Source organism: Rhinoderma darwinii, chromosome 1, assembly GCF_050947455.1.
Source record: "Rhinoderma darwinii isolate aRhiDar2 chromosome 1, aRhiDar2.hap1, whole genome shotgun sequence".
Lineage (NCBI taxonomy): Eukaryota > Metazoa > Chordata > Amphibia > Anura > Rhinodermatidae > Rhinoderma > Rhinoderma darwinii.
This window is the reverse complement of record NC_134687.1, coordinates 581,336,345-581,354,089: the sequence shown is the minus strand read 5'-3', so window position 1 is coordinate 581,354,089 and position 17,745 is coordinate 581,336,345. Positions and strand designations below refer to the sequence as shown.

At 38.0% G+C, this 17,745-nt stretch overlaps 1 protein-coding gene and 1 long non-coding RNA gene across 2 annotated transcripts in view; one reads left to right on the top strand and one right to left on the bottom strand.

Moving 5' to 3' along the window:
- FGF10 (fibroblast growth factor 10) overlaps positions 1-17,745 on the top strand; it is an 81,905-nt gene that overhangs the window by 51,490 nt on the left and 12,670 nt on the right. The gene's annotated exons all lie outside the window — the stretch shown is intronic.
- Positions 1,859-17,390, bottom strand: LOC142661951 (uncharacterized). Its single transcript, XR_012850846.1, has 4 exons — positions 17,025-17,390; positions 10,317-10,496; positions 4,950-5,066; positions 1,859-2,660 (listed from the first exon to the last, which is right to left on the bottom strand). It is a non-coding gene; the product is annotated as an uncharacterized LOC142661951 (long non-coding RNA).

The window sequence follows — 17,745 nt, the reverse complement described above, 5'->3', positions numbered from 1 at the left end:
GTTACTGCTCAAATAAAATACTGCAGAATTAAAAGCATATAAGCATATATTTTTGAATTATTTTTGTTGGATTAAGGGTGCTCAAAGACTAATGATTTTTTTTTGCCTGTTGATGATTACTAACGATAATCTATGATATATGTATTTTAATTCATTGTTTTTTGTGTAACGATAATTCTGATGTACACTGAATATACAAATTAATCAAATTGTTCTGATTCATTTATTTTTATTAGTTAGTAATTCCAAACATATATAATGTGTCAGTTGTAGTAAATACTTGTGTTCCCTATAAAATGACAATTCTGGAACAATTTTTCTTAAATCTCTACATTGTTCCATTCTACCCTAATTATTATTTTATGGGGAATACAAATACTACCTAAAACAAACAAGTCAAGAAATGTGACAGGTCTTGTTTAAAGAGGGCAGAAGATCTATCTAAGTTTAATACTATGGATTTTACCTTACATTGATCAGACATAAAAAATGATGTACCGTCAGCTATAATGAATGCGAGTTCTTATGGGGAGCACATTCGTTTCTTTTATGTTACTAACTACCACAATTACGTCAGACATTTCTGTTCATAGCTGTATCTGTAGTTGTATGCACCACTGAACACACCATGTCATGTTTTCCGGAGGAAACTTATTGACAGTGGAGTCATCTTATGTGCTATGAAGGGTTAATGGTAGAGGAAGCATCTTGTACAGTGCGTAATAGGATGCAGTATGTCGTTTCATGGACATCACTTGTGGGTGAAAGGCTGGATCATCATCCAAATACGTAAAATCCTAATTATTTTCGTTTTTTTTCCTTCTTAAATACTATTGTAGCTCTGTCAAAGCAATTTAACTCTAAAGGAAAAAAATCAACTTGTTTGGTTCTTCTTGCCCTCGTAGATGTAAGATTGGCTAATAGTCACTGCTGCATCTTAACACTATGTACAGTAGTTTTTCTGATATAAGCAAGTTTGATGGACAGCGCATAAAGGAGTAGCAGCATAAAGCAGTAGGACAACTTATTGGGTATTATAGCCTGGTGTGTTTTTTATTTTTCCTATTAGAGATGAGCGAATTTCCTGAAATTAGTTTCAGATCCGATTTGGTCGAACTAACCATCAGATTAGATTCGGTCCAAATAAATTTGTCGCAAATGGAAAGTGCCACGATTGCCATGAAAAGTTGTGATGACACTCTGAGGTATTCTAGGACTGTACTCAACCCTTTTCAAGTTCATTAGCGCCAAGGCAGCCTGAGCAATGTCAAAGTGACAGCAACATATATGGCATGGGGTAAACGGATGTTAGCCAGTGGTAACAACCAGCAGGTTTAAAAACATGCTACACTGTTGGATTCTTTATGCTTTTGGAAACGGTCCAAAAATGATCCATTATAGGTGGCAGATGCCTGCCGGGGGTTTATACATACATGGTGGTATGGATTTTTAACAAGTGGTCTAAAAAACATCCCTTTTTGGGAGCGGATGCTTCCGGCATTTATACACACACAGTAGTATCGGAAAAAGCAATGGCTTTTTAACAGAGGTCCAAAAATGATCCCTTTTTGGGGAGTAACAACAGGTTTGTTGTTAAATTTGAAAATAAATTGTTGCTTGGGCACAGACTGGTGTATAACGGTGTTGTATAACTGCTTGACGCAGAATAATACGCCAATTTTTGGTGGCACTCTTATTAGCAGTTAAATATATGCAAAACAATGAGCGACGTCATGTCATTGACGTCTCTATCAGCAGGCTGCGGCACGCTATCAGCACCAGGATTTACATTTAATTTAAATTCTATTTATTAAAAAAAAAAATTGTCACTTGGACACATAGTGAATTATAATGGCGCTGTATAAATGCTTGACGAACAACAATATACCAATTTTTGGTGGCACTGTTAGATATATGCAAAAGAATGAGTGACGTCCGTGACATCTGTTTCATAAGGTGGCACTATATGAGCACCATGTTAATATTATTGAAGAATATTTGTGAATGATGTAAAAAAGATTGCTAGTTCACAAATTAATGTAAGCAATGTATAGCTGCAGCAGCACTCACAGCAATGACTGCCTGTCTAACTAACACACTGACACTGACTGAGTATTTTCTGTCTCTAAAATATATCTTTCTATCAAATTATTGTAAGTCTATTCTCTTCTCCCCACTATGAAACACACTCACTGACACTAATCCACTATCTATCAGTATTCTGTGTTTTACTGTCTCTCACTCTCTCTCTGACGTCCTCTCTCTCATATATGTATTTCCACAAAGTAGTAGCATTTCGTAGTCTGACTGTATATAGTGGCTATGACTCATGTAACGGTCACCAGTGACTCACACCTATACCCCTCATAATTGGCTGTGCTAGAGGGAGTGCTGCCTGCAAGGCATTATGGAGAAGCCCACGGGGCTTAGGTCATGTGATCCTTCCTCTCTTTTTTCTTCTGATTTTTAAAATGGTGGCCTCCATTTTTTTCAAAGTTTCATACTTGCAAAAATCTTAAGCTTTTGGTAAATGAATAGATTCATGTACAATCGATTTGTTCATCTATATTCCAAGGAAATCATTGGTCTTAGACATATCCAAATCCAAATTCCAACACCACAAAAGGAGGTACAGGGCGGTACAGCTTAGCAGGAGTTTTCTGAAACATAAGAATAGTGGTTATTAGAAAATGAGGTCAAGTCCATTTAGGATGTTAATGGCCTCTTCTGTAGTGGTTGAGGAGTCAGATGTAAGTCGCAGGAATGTTATGGTGGACTAATTTAATCTAAATGAAGCTGTCAGACCTCATGGTGGCTAATAGGTGGAGTTTTGGTGGCCAGCCTGTATGATTGGGTAATGTCAACCAGGTCTCGACACAGAGGTTAAGCACAGGAAGAGAATCATCTATGGGGTCAATGGTGCTTTTAAAGTGTAATGGCCCTGCTGGAATGGCAAGTCAGACGCTGATGCTCTTGGTCAGTTGATGTATGTCAGACATCCGGAGGATCTCTGCGACTGTAATGTCGCAGAGTAACTCTTTCGTAGTAATGTCATTTAAATAAATCTTTGGCCATTTAATATCCACAATAGAATGTTTGAGTATTTATTTTCATCTTGTACCATATTGTAGTTTAAGTCGCTTTGCTTTAAAGGGACAGACCATCTTATTTCTAAATGTTATGTAATAAAGATATTCCTGAGCCAAGATCTCGGTGACCTCCCTGTAGGGAGGTTATGTGTTACAGATACAGATCAGTACAGCACGGTGTATGGAAGTGCCATGTACATAGACTTCTCTGTAACCATAGAATCACTGTAGAGATGTGTGTTATTAATTCTACAACACCATACAGCATTGTCACATCTTGCTTTGGGGATCACTTTGACGCATGTGTGTTACAAAGTTACAGGGTTTTACTTGCAGCAGCAAACTTGTTAATTCGCTACTTGTTCAATACCTTCTAAGTTAAAGGATATAAAAGATAGATAGATAGATAGATAGATAGATAGATAGATAGATAGATAGATAGATAGATAGATAGATAGATAGATAGATAGATAGATAGATAGATAGATAGATAGATAGATAGATAGATAGATATGAGATAGATAGATGATAGATTGATAGATAGATAGATAGATAGATAGATAGATAGATAGATAGATAGATAGATAGATAGATAGATAGATAGATAGATGATAGATAGATAGATAGATAGATAGATAGATAGATAGATAGATAGATAGATAGATAGATAGATGTGGTGGTGGAAGTGTGTGTGTGTGTGTGTGTGTGTGTGTGTGTGTGTGTGTGTGTGTGTGTGTGTGTGTGTGTGTGTGTGTGTGTGTGCATCTGCCACCTAAAATAGATAGTTTTTAGACCATTTTGTAATTTTAAAAAGCAATAAAAAATCCAACAGTTCAGTGTGTTTTTAAACAGGCTTGTTGTTGCCACCGGCTACCATCCATTTAAATATGTTGCTGTCACTTTTACATTACTAGTGCTGTCTTAGCGTTAAAAAGCTTCAAAGGGGTTGAATACAGTCTTAGAAGACCTCAGAGTGTCATACACGACTTTTCATGGCAATCGGGGCACTTTGATTTGCGACTAATGCATTCGGACTGAATCTAATTTTATGGCCGGTTTGACCGAATCTGGAAATTCGCTCAATTCTAAAAGAAAGATAATTAAATAATTCAAAAGTCTTAATAATGTTGCTACTTATTGGCAATCTCTTTCTGTAAATTTTCTTAAACATTACTATTTTGTTTTTACTCCATCCTTCTATACTGGTTAAGATCGGCCACATTATCGGCACATTTCTGGCTTACTGTAGCCCTGAGGCAAATAAATATTCAATCATACCAAAACTCAGATTATAATCCTCATTTTCTGTTAGTTGAAAGAGGACCTGTCATGTCTCCAAAAAGTTATTTTGCCACCATACCTGAATTGCTGCTTTCCCCCAAATTCCAGCGGTGTTAATTTGATCTTTCTACATGCCTCCGTCTCCCGAAATCAGCCCTCTTTGTTTTGGTGGCCAATACGTTAATTCATGAATAAATAAAATCTGTCAGAGCGGATATGGTTCACACCTTATTGACGCTGGGTCGTTGAGACCTCCCCGTTGTAAGCTTATTCATGAATTAGCATATTGCCACCAAAATGAACGGGGCTGATTCCGGGGGAACAGAGACACATAGAAAGATTAAATAAATGCAGCTGGAATCGGGAAGGCAGCAATCTAGGTATGTAGGCAAATTATATTTTTGGGGGACATGACAGGTCCCTTTTAAGGCAGTGGTTTGGGGCTCTCCAGCTTTTGGTAAAACTACAACTCCCATCATGTCCTGATAGCAGGAGAGTCCAGTGGTTGCAGACCAGTGGTTTATGGCTATATAACCTCGGCCGTTTGACATGTGAAACAGGTAAATCCTTATTGCTTACTTCATTCTTTACAATCCTCATAAAGTTCTTGGCATCCTTTATGCAGAAGTATTTTCATATCCTTCTAATATTGGGGCCTCTTTTATTTGTCTGTAAGTCATTGTTCTGAGTGAATTCCTGATAGATTGAGAACATATTGTTCTGCTTTTAAAAGTTCTTTCAGTCATGCAAATATAGTAACATATTATTTTTGTTTACTCATACGGTAAGTGAAATCTGAGTGTGGTGCGCGGATCATAAGTCCTGCTTCCCCCGCCACACACAGTGATTGACAGCTTTTCTGTATGAATTTACATACATGTATAGCTGTCAAATTTTACATAAAAATGCTGAATCAAATCATGGAAAACTAGATATCCCGAGCTCAGATCCCCCCTTGTCCTATGCTGTCAATAGGATATAGGAGATATGACATATCTGCTTTGATTGAAATAAAAGCTTTAACTTATAGGGACACTTTCATCAATTTTTTTTAAATATATTAAGGAGCGATATCTGACTATTATATATAATTTTTTTAAAAATTAAAAAAAATTATCGTTTGTTTCATTGATATAATTTTTAAAATTCACTCTATGTATTCTACTTTCTGTCCCTGTAACTTCCTCTCTGTGTGCACTGTAAGCATGACAGAGAGCATCACTTAACATTCCCTGGATGGTCAGCAGTTCCACCAGGAAGAAGTTTGGGGTGATGACTCTATTAGAGCACCACACCGTCCCTATGTATACTGACCACATATGCCCTCCCAGCAATGTCGCTGCTGTAGAGCAGTATAACCGGTATTCTGTGATCTGTTATACCGCACCTCTGGAGACTCACATATATGTAAGGTCCAGAAGTTCAGTGTAAGAACAAGACCCCCCACACCTCCTTCCCCACTCCCCAAGCTACACCTTTGTGCAACATTTGTCAGAATACAGCCGACACTGAAAGGTTTAATTTTCAACTGCTGCAAAACTTAGTGGGGGATCATTGGCTAATTACTTCCCTCCATCCTTTGCTCATGCCCAGAGTGCTGTGCGATTCTGGACATAATAGTTAATATAGTGCCATACTTTCCACACTGGAAAACAGTTATGGCATGTACGCAATTCAAACACACAAAAGAATTGCTCAGAATGTATAATATATGCGTAATAGAAGCAATAGAAAAGTATTGTATTTTTACAAATGAACCAACCCTGTGAATAAATCCTTGTAAATATATGGCCTCCATGAAGGTTATCTGTATTCATTCCTTTGTGTTCAGTTGAACATTTTGGAGTGATTGTGGGACATGTTGACAGATATGAATAGTGTATAATTGACATGTTTGTGTTACTGACCAGAAATGATTGATGTGTTGTGCAGTACCAGGCCAATAGGTATAGCCTGGATTTTATGCCCAGTTGCCAGTGGCATGCTTAATGAACATGATTATTCATATATATATATATAATATATATATATATATATATAATATATAAATATTACCGTATTGATTATCATCTTTGTATCACTGTTTACATTACAGTTGTAGAACTCTGTAAGGATAAGAGTGCGTAGAGAGTCCATTTGGTGGTTTAAATCAATACCATTAGTTCATATATCACTGCCCCCATAGTAATCAATAGAGCACTCTTATGAGGTCCTACAATTGAACACAACACTTGCCCCCCCCCCCCATTATAGTGCTGGGTTTTGCCACCCAAGACTGAAGGGTTTAAAGTTTGTTTCCCTCTCCATCCCATTTCCATGATCCTTTGGCCAATTCCCCACTCCAGGGCTTGCTAACAACGCAGTTCCACTGGATAGGGGAGTCCTGCCTAGTTTCTGGCCATATAATAGCAAAGGGGATGGGACCAACCTGGGCTAGGCCTCTTTTATGGTAGGTATGCTCTTGTCTCAGAGAGTGGATTTGTAGTGATACCCTCAGGTCGAAGTTAGAAGACTCACCAAATTGTATGGAGTTGCACCGTGTAACAGCAAAGTCATAGTTAAAAATAATTTTAGGTCAGCCAGGAGCAATTTTAGGACAATAATTCACCAAGAAAACAGAATAGTGACTACTGAAGTTCCTTTCCCATTTACTTCTAACGGATAGGAACTCAACAGAGTAAAAGTTGCATTACTTAGGCCACATGCAAATACTGCATTGCTTCTAGGAGAGAATATGGCGCCTCATGGGGCCTGTATGGCCGCACATGGAAACAAGTGCATTACATTGACATTATGTAACTGTTATTCCCATTAGCTGGGGATTATGTTTAGCCCTGGCCAGGAAATATTTCTTTATGCAGATGACCATAGGGCTATAAGTGTAACACACAAATTTATTTTAGTAACAACTCTCCATGATACTACTGTTTAAAAGAAAATGTTTTTGGTTTCTTGTATTTTTTTTATGGGCCAAAACATGGTGGCCACTTGACTGGCAGCTTCCGAGTGGCAGTTGCACAATCATCACTAAGGTTTCTTAATGAATGACCCTACTGACCTTTACAAATCTTTAAGATGAAAGCATAGTATTCTTATTAAAGTAACATAATCCATGTTTGAAGGGAGGGAAGAATAATGTTCCAACTGTCTCCAGCACATGTTTTATGAGGCTCATTCAGCTACTTTATTTTCCCACCACACTCCAGAAGCAATTAAAGGGAAATTACAATCCACTTTAAATAATGTGTAAGCTCCTGCCATCATTATTATTCTCTTGACATGTAGTACGATTCCGCAGATATTTATTAAGAAGGTCACCAAGGCAGCTCCTTAGAATGTGAACCAGTTAATGGGGGCAGTTATATTATCATTATGTGCAGAATGTTTAACGGTCAGCGTACATGTTGGAAGAAAATATTATTAAAACTTGTTCCTTTAACCTGACAATAGAAGTAACAATAACACTAGCAACCATCTATAACAATAATCTTAATGCTCTTGGTATTAAATTGTTTGGTATATTGTACATGTGTAAAAAAAAAAAAAAAATTATCGTGCTGGTTAAAGGGATTTTTACATTTTTTTTTATAAATAAAAATTGAAGGAGTTAGCTAGTTTTAAATTACCCTTTTAGGGAATTCTGAGTTTATAGAGAGGTAACCTATTCAGGAGACTCATCTATTAGCCAGTGAGTATAGAGTGGCTAAAAAGAACATCTCTTGCTCTGGAGGACTCGGCATGTCCATGCATTAAATGTACAGCCCATTTATTTTAAAGGCTTTATAAACCTTTGAATGCCATTTTTTTTTTTTTATTAAAAGGTCAGTCAGTGTGATTGGTGCAACTTTATAAATAGATTTTATTAAAAATTACTTTTTACTTTTTGGGGTAAAGTTGCTCTGTATTCTCTATATAGAGCAGCTGTATTGTTCGATAAATCCTGCTCCAGTCAGGTCTGCGGGACTGACAGGTTCAGTGACAGCAGGTCATGCAGGATTACACGTGGATCTTGTGTGTAAGAGACACGCAAGACCCACTGACACTGAACCCATCTGATCCGTGGGACTGACGGATTCAGCTCATTTAGAAAGATACAGCTGCTCTGTATAGAGAATACAGAGAAGCTGTATCTCAAAAAGTAAAAATAACTTTTAATCAAAATGATTTATAAATTTGCACCAATCTCACTGACTGACATTTTTATATAAAAAAAAAAGGTCTACATAGCCTTTAATGGACACGCGTAATACCTAATTTCCCCTGTAGTGGTGCTGCAGAGAAAACTAATACCCGTTGCTGAGTTTCCTCACAGATTACAGCTGGGGGTCTCAGCAATGGGTCATCCTGAAGTCAGTTTATCATCTGGGGACCCTTCTAAGTAAAATAGATTGTTAATTTCTATGAGTGTGTGAGAAGAAAATGGACAGCACAAGGATGACATCCGTGTGCTGTCTGTTTTCACGAATCAGTGAAATCAGGAAGAACTTGCATAGGAGAAAAACACGAGAAAAATGGATGACACGTGTAAACCACACTGATGCAACACGGACATTCATATGCATGAAAAACAGTCCGTTTTTTGCAGACAAAAATCGGACATGCTCTTATGAATAAGCCACTATTTCTGTCTCCAGTAAACTCGAGTGTTGCTTAATAGTGTGTTCTACTATTGACCACTTGCTTATTTTTATTAGGGCATCTAATAAATAGCTTAAAGAGGTTTTCTGACACTGTAATATTGATGGCCTATCCTTAGGATAGGCCATCAATATTTAATCGATCAGGATCAAACTCCCAGCACCGCTGCCGATTAGCTGAATGAAGGGGCCGTAGCACTCTATTCTGCTTTATTTATTCCACCATCCTTCATTGTTTACCCAGAGCACATTGCCATACCTATGGTTTTTACTTTGCCTGGTACTGCAGCTCATAGCATTGATATTGATGTTTTATCCTAGGGATATGACATTTTTACAGCCCGATCGACTATCTAATGTGTATGATAGACCATAGGCAGATGTTGGGGGAAAATGTTAATCCATCATCCTTTGTTCCTGCAGGAGATAAGGCACTGTCAGTGGTGTCTGGCAACAGCTTATTTCCCTCTCTTTGAAAGAACATGCACACTTGGCCGAATGTGGATGTGTATGGTGGAGTCGGGAGGAATAGTAGTTGGCCAAATAAGCATTCGCTGTCAGTTTTCTGAAGTATATGGCCACCTTTCGGTTATCATTAGAATGGAAAGCTATCCACTCATCAGATTGCTTCAATTGATATAAACAAATATTGTGGTCTACCAGGATGACACCCTCAGCTGCTGGCCCTTGTGCACTACTCTGTTGTCTGATCCATGCATGCAAATATCTCTGGTAACATTTGTATTGAACAGAGTAAGGGTATGTGCACACAACAACGCCAATTACGTCTGAAATTACGGAGCTGTTTTCAGGAAAAAACAGCTCGTGAATTTCAGACGTAATTGCATGTACTCGCGTTTTTCGCGGACGTAATTGGAGCTGTTCTTCATTGGAGTCAATGAAAAACGGCTCCAATTCCGTCCCAAGAAGTGTCCTGCCGTCTTTTGACAGCGACGCGTAAAATGACAGCTCGTCTGCACAGAACATCGTAAGACCCATTGCAAGCAATGGGCAGATGTTTGCCGACGTATTGGAGCCGTCTTTTCAGGCGTAATTCGAGGCGTAAAACGCCTCCATTACGCCTGAAAATTGGTCGTGTGCACATACCCTTATAAGACCAACATTGGGCATATTCAGCATACTAAGATCAGGCTTAGAACAGCTACACATCAATCTGTTTTCAATTTTCCTGCATTTAAACATATTCATTACTATAGGGGCCCTAACGCACACAGTAATTCATGTTTTCTGAGCATAAGTAAGAGAGAAGAGGAAGTCTGCTAAAGCAGAAAATATTTTACATACTGACCTAGCTTAATTTGCTAAGTAGTTTTAGCTGAGATAACGTTGCTCTCCTACGCTTTGTCTCTGCAAACCACTATGCAATTCAAAAACCTGGGCCATGCATTCTTTTTTGATCCATCTCTAAACATCTGTCAGTTTGTAGATAGCGAGTCCCTCAGAGATGCTGCATATCTCTCCTCAAACTCTAGAAAAAAATGCTGTATTAGTAAAAAATATCCAAATTATTTTAAGAATGCAAAAAGTGTAATGATTAGTTGAGAGTATAGATGTTTTAATAGGCTAAACATGAAATATTTTGGACAGGAAATGCAAAAGTTTGTATTAAGAATTTACATTTTGTTTTTCTACTCAACAAAAGTGTAATAGGAGAAATGCAAGAACATCCTCCCTGAGATAAAAAAAATAAAAAATTTAGTAGAAGGCAACATTTATATGTAGAGGTGGTGGTGACCAAGGTCATGCATAGCATAGAGGCAGAGCATGTGGTTGCTATGGGGCACTTATAGAGATGGGCCCAGCCCTGGTTAGACCAATTTTGTTTGGTATTAGGTGGTGTGAACAAATGCAGGTGGTGGGGAATTAGCCGAAGGGTCTTGAAATATCATGGAGAAGGAAACCAAAACAGGCACTTCTGTCCTGGGGCAAAATCTGGCACCACAATGGAAGGCCATTTTGATAATCGCAATAGGGCCTCCTCTCTTCTACCGTATGTTCGCCACTGGTGGCGACTTAGAAGAGGTCCACATAACAACATTGACCATGTAGGGGTCTTTGAAAGTAGTATGTGATGAGAGTTGTAATGGTGGCCAAATTGACTTTCACACAGTTTCCTCAGTAATGGTTACAGGACACTTAGAGACTTGTATTTGCAGGTGACTTTATTTTAGTGGAAAATTGTTGATTTATTGGTACAGTATGTCATAGAGACATGCCAAAAGATCTCATGTTGGATGTCTTTGTGTTCGGGCACTGCCAAATACCAAAACTAAAGAGAATTTAAACCCCATCCGTATAGATCAGAGATTCCCATCATCATTGGAAATCTTTGAAGCAACATTGTAATCAAAGATCCAGTCAGATAAATGGAGTTGTGTCTGAGAGTTGGAGTAATGAAAATTTCTGGGCAGTTCTATAAACCAAAGCAGCCTCTTCATTATGGAAATCGCTGATGGTCTCAGATTATGAGCTTCATCTACGTGATCTTCTGACATGTATTTATAATATATCAGAGGAAATTTATGGCTGAGTTTCCTCTTTTTTTGGGTTTAGAAATTAAATTTTCAGATACCCCATCAGGGAATTTTTAGTTACTAGAGAATTGTCCCCTGTTCAGGATCCTTATTTTGTAGCCAGAGCAAATACTTACTACAAAGAACATTTCTAACCCTGGAGGACCCAGCTCATCTGAACATTTCACGGACTACCCTTTGAATTCAATATGAGCTGTGCAATGCTTTATTTCCCCTGTGGTGGCACTGCAGAGTGATTAAACACTTGCTGCTGGGTTCCTCCACATATTAATTACTACTGATGACTGTGGGTTTAAGCAGCGGGACACCCTATTGTCAGCTTATGGTCAGGACACGCTTTTAACAAAAAGGTATTGACCCATCTAACAAAATGGACAACGCCTTTAAGTACAATGTTGTATTAAGAAAACAATGAAATGGAAGGAAAAAAACATGATACATCTGAAATTTTGGGTACAGATCTTCCTTTTTCCTACTTTGAGATGGAGTATCTTGCTAAAACGGTTAATGTTTTGCATAGTTTACAGAGTTGTCATCACTCACAGTTGAAGTCCCCCGTATTCACACGCTAAGCTAGATCACAGTGTCAGTCTAGATGTCCTTTTGACATCCAGCTATGTGATCTTACCACTCCATCCTGCAAAATGCATGTGATCGTAATGAATTTGCCAAGGTGTAAGATGATGGGTGCAGTGTGATGGTCTTTTAAGTATGTTGGTTAGTTGAAAGTCTTTATCATTGTCTGATGAGGTGCTGAATGACTGTTTATGAAATGACTATGTATCGTAGATGTATCGGAGAAAAAAAAAACCTGTTTATATTACAGGACAGAATACAATTATGTCTAATCTACTCCAGATTTACCAGATAATTAATTTCTCCTTTTCGTATACTGCAGTGTGCAGCTGCTTTTAATTCTTGGTGAAGAAATCATTTGGGATGAGGCACAAGACAACTTCCTTGGCATAGGTCTGAAGGAAATGCATTGGCCCTTTCACATTAAAGCAACTTCCAACTTCTTCAGCTAGCTACTTATATTATTGCATTAGTAATCATTTTGCTTTGTTCATATATGTTAGTAGGTAGCAGGGATGAGTTTTCATGTGACACTGTGCTGGGATATCATGCTGTGGTTTTTAATTGTGACAATTAGATACAATTAATGAGTTAATATTGGGCAGAATAGAAATATTTAAAGGCACATGTACGGTTCTTTACAAATTTTGAATTGTAGGTAACCATAAAATGACACCCATAAAAGTCTATGGGCTCATAATCTACTTTGGAGTGTCTCCTGGTTTCAATTGGAGGTTTACAGACAATTTTTTTTTCTCACAGATACATATGGGATTCGACAGAATAAAAATTGTGCTAGGTTCCATCAGATTCCATATTACAGAGGTATCCCTTGTAATGCTGTACCGTTTGGTGGTACCATGTGGTGGCACACAACAGAGTGCCTACAGATCTATAGCATGGAACCGTAGACTGTGTGTGGACACACCAACCTCGTACCCATGGCAGAGCCCTAAATGGCAAATGCAGTTCTACAGATAGTGACACTTGCCAGGCCAGCATTACTTAGTTCAGCAACTCAAAGTGTTGTACTGTACCTTTTATTCACAACTAAAATTAAAAAAATTAAAAAATCATTGAATTATTGCCAGTTTGTCAAAAATATTGTTCTGTTATTTTTAGGAAAACCAGCAGACAACCAATATGGTTACCAATACTTCATTGCTGTCACCTGGTATTCCTAGATATCTTGATATTTTGGGCTCCAGGAAAGGTGGGTGACAACCCCTGAAACACTTAGATCATTTTGTTAATTTTACATTTCAAGGATTTATATTTACTGGTTGTTTTTATTTGTAGGGCAAATGCTCTATTAGTCAAATAGGTTTGACACTTGTGAGTTGGACTTTAACTATGTGCCTTCAGGAGTTAATCTGTTGAGTGTAGTAGCTTATAAATCACTAAGAAAAAATCATTAAGAAAAATCTGATATAAAAATGTACTTCATTTAACAGACTATGGAGGTTGGCATGGTTTAAAAAAAATACATCTGCCTTCATTTTAGATATGCAGTGGTATATTTGACTTGGAGGCTGGCATGGATTAAAAAAAATTACATCTGCCTTCATTTTAGATGCTCAGCGGTATATTTGACTTTTTTTGATATTGTAATGATTTATTATAATTGAGCATAGTGTTTCACATATAACCTAACAACTATACTCTAAAATAAATAAAAATAGAAAAAAATATCAGATTACATTTTGCCCCAAGCAGCCAGTGGTTGGACAACTCTGCCTGCCATAATCTATTGCTCCAGGCTATACTTGTGATGAGAGACATAAGTGTTGATGTTATTATTTTTGTAATATAGCTAACATGAAAAAAAAAATATATATTTTTTTTTGTTTAGGTGGGGGGGGGCGGTGTTTCTAGTCTCCTCTTAAACATTTCTTAAAAAACGGCACCTCATAATCATGTTCCCACCTCATAATGTACTATGTTCTTGCAGGTGGTTGTCAGTGATCTCACAGCTTCTGAGACTTTCATGTTCAAAGGTGAAGGTTGACCCCCATGAGAGTCTCTTAATTTTCAGTCTAATGCTTTGAGTGTCTTATCTGTACTTTGCAAATGAGACACCTGAAACACGTCTCAAAGAAGTTAGGTTTAAAAGGGGCAGGTGTTGTGAAAGGAGGCAATGTGAACCAGATGTCTGGAAACAGGCTCACGTTCTTCAGCAGTTTTGCAATGACTGGTAGCAGGGGTCCTGAGTAAAATATTGTCCAAGGATTGTACACCCATCAGTCTTCCGGTGTTTAACAAATTTAGTATTAGGGATAGAGCAATATCCCCTTAATGTCAAAAATATAACCTCTAAATATGCCTTTGTATTGTCCTTTTGTGTGAAGTCTACTCAGATTTTTTAGTTCTATCTATCTATCTATCTATCTATCTATCTATCTATCTATCTATCTATCTATCTATCTATCTATCTATCTATCTATCTATCTATCTATCTATCCTCTATCTATCTATCTATCTATCTATCTATCTATCTATCTATCTATCTATCTATCTATCTATCTATCTATCTATCTATCCTCTATCTATCTATCTATCTATCTATCTATCTATCTATCTATCTATCTATTTATCTGATATCTATCTATCTATCATCTATCTATCTATCTATCTATCTATCTATCTATCTATCTATCTATCTATCTATCTATCTATCTATCTATCTATCTATCTATCTATCTATCTATCCATCTATCGATCCATCTCTTCTCTTCCTTCATATAGTCAACCAGCATTCAATCTTCTACAAGTCATAGTAGATCATATATAAAATATATACATCAAACTTCTGACAGAGAACGGACATATTTATTTAATTATGTTTTTTTTTACTTATAAATTACAGCTATTTTTGTGTGTACCGGTCTCCACCCCCACTTCATGTATTGTGGCTGCAATCCTTTTATAAACATCCCTTCTCTGGATCAAAAAGTAAAAATGCTTTGCAGGACTGGACAGTTTAATCTGTGTGTCAAATTAAAAATATGCCAATAAATCTGATACAGATTGTTAACTCTGAAAATTTACACAACAAAAACAGGCGCAGAGAAGAAGGCACATGTGCAAATCCAAACATTGTATTCCAAACATCAAATCCTATTCAAAAACATCAGGAAATTGAAAAACAGAGCACATTCCAGTAGAACAGAGACCTCTCCGAGAAAAAAAAATATATTCTACAGTCTGATCTGATCATAAACATAAGATAGCTGACGATTGAACAATCAATTGGCCAACTGCTATTAGTCAGGACTCTATAATTAAAATAGTATCAGTCAGGCAAACTGCATCATGTTTGATCCTTGTTTTTCTCAATGAACGTTGGTGAATATTGTTCACTGTTTTTAGATATTACTTGTACTTGTAATGTAAAATTTAAATTCTTTATTAATATCTCACTAAAATCAGGGATACAATCACCACCGTGACAAAATCCCAACGTGCTCAAGTTATGTAAAAATTAGAGAAAGTAACTCATCAACTGATTCAATTGCGAACCCTATTGGATGAATGTACTGATATATAGATATATGGGGTTACAGTGTTTAACCATTGGTGTTACAGCGGATCATTCCAAACAGTGATTATCTCAATGATCGTTGGTGAACCAATTAAAATCAATATGAAATCTCATGTCTGTGGCCTGTTCAACTATCCATCATTGACCGTCATTTACTTTATGCTTTCACCTTTGGAAAATGCTGGAAATCAGTCACTCTGAACCATCATGTTCTTTGTTATGTCATCTATACAGTAGGGTTCCTGTGTTATCATTGCAGTTGTTTCCGTTCCGTAAAGTTTCTATTTTTCTCGCGGAAACAAAAAAAATGGAAACTTTACGGAAGGGAAACAAACTGCAACGGAAACATTACCATTGAAATCAATGGTAATGTAAACGGAAGCTATGGTTTCCGTTTGGCTTTCCGTTCATCGGCTCCTCTGACGAAAAGGTTGAACGGAGTACATGAACGGAAGCTCGACAGGCCCTAAGAAAAACTGGATACCAACTTTATACTTTGTGTTGACGTATGTTTGACAGATCCATCAAAACAGCATGCAGCCATTATAAAGATTTATCCTTGTACAGTATTTGTTCTCCCCCCCCTAACAAACGTGTTTTTCTTTCTAACAAAGGCTATGTAAACATTTGAAAGGCAATATTTTTTTTCAGAAAAAGGTGTATCAGTGTGTTTTCTGTAACTTTGTAAATACTTTTTATTAAAAATTATTTTAATTAAATTATTTCAGTGTCGCACGCAGGACCCACCTGTCAACTATGACATCTAAGGTCATAACTGAAAAGTGCTAGATACAGCTGCTCTGTATAGAGAATACAGAGCAGCTGTATCTAAAAAAGTCATGTATGGCTTTAAAATATTTGTCACATCATTTAGATGCACGTTGTTCAGTGTATTAATATCCCCAGGGCTGCCTGTAGGGAGTGTAAATCCAGCCCTGCACATGTACCATTATGGACACCTTTTCCGTGTAGTACTGGGACTCGTGTAACAGAACAAGCTGAATATCATTCTTATTAATATGAAAAATGTGCAAAAACAAATAACATGTGTTATTGTGTTTTACTACAAAATGGTAGGATAATAAATTGAAAATAAAGACCACTCAAGCTGCATATATTGCCTCTAGAGATGAGCGAACCGGGACAACCGAACCCGGTTTCGGTCCGAACTTCCGGTAAAGTTCGGTTCGCAGCGAATCCGAACTTCACCGGGTTCGGCCGAACCCGTTTTGACCGAACCCGGTCAAAAACATTATACAAATCGGCAGCCACTTATCTCTATCAATCACTGATAGAGAAAAGAGGCTGCTGATTAAAAATAAAATAAAAAGCATTTCATACGTACCCGGTCGTTGTCTTGTTAACGAGTCCCTCTTCTTCCTCCAGTCCGACCTTTTCTGACGCGGCAGCCTGTGATTGGCTGCAGAGGCCTCTGCAGCCTGTGATTGGCTGCAGAGGCCGCGGCAGCCTGTGATTGGCTGCAGCGCTCACAAGGCTGCATCGTCATCAAGGAATGTCGGGCCGGATGTCGAGAGGGACGCGTCACCAAGGCAACGGCCAGGAGACCGGACTGGAGGAAGCAGAAAGTTCTCGGTAAGTATGAACGTCTTTTTTTTTACAGGTACTGTGATCGGTAGTCACTGTCCAGGGTACTGAAACAGTTACTGCCGATCAGTTAACTCTTTCAGCACCCTGAACAGTGACTATTTAGTGTATGTGCACACACACTAATTACGTCCGTAAATGACGGACGTATTTCGGCCGCAAGTACCGGACCGAACACAGTGCAGGGAGCCGGGCTCCTAGCATCATACTTATGTACGATGCTAGGAGTCCCTGCCTCTCTGCAGGACAACTGTCCCGTACTGTAATCATGTTTTCAGTACGGGACAGTAGTTCCACGGAGAGGCAGGGACTCCTAGCATCGTACATAAATATGATGCTAGGAGCCCGGCTCCCTGCAGGGTGTTCGGTCCGGTACTTGCGGCCGAAATACGTCCGTCAATTACGGACGTAATTAGTGTGTGTGCACATACCCTTACTGACGTCACCTAGCAACGCTGCCG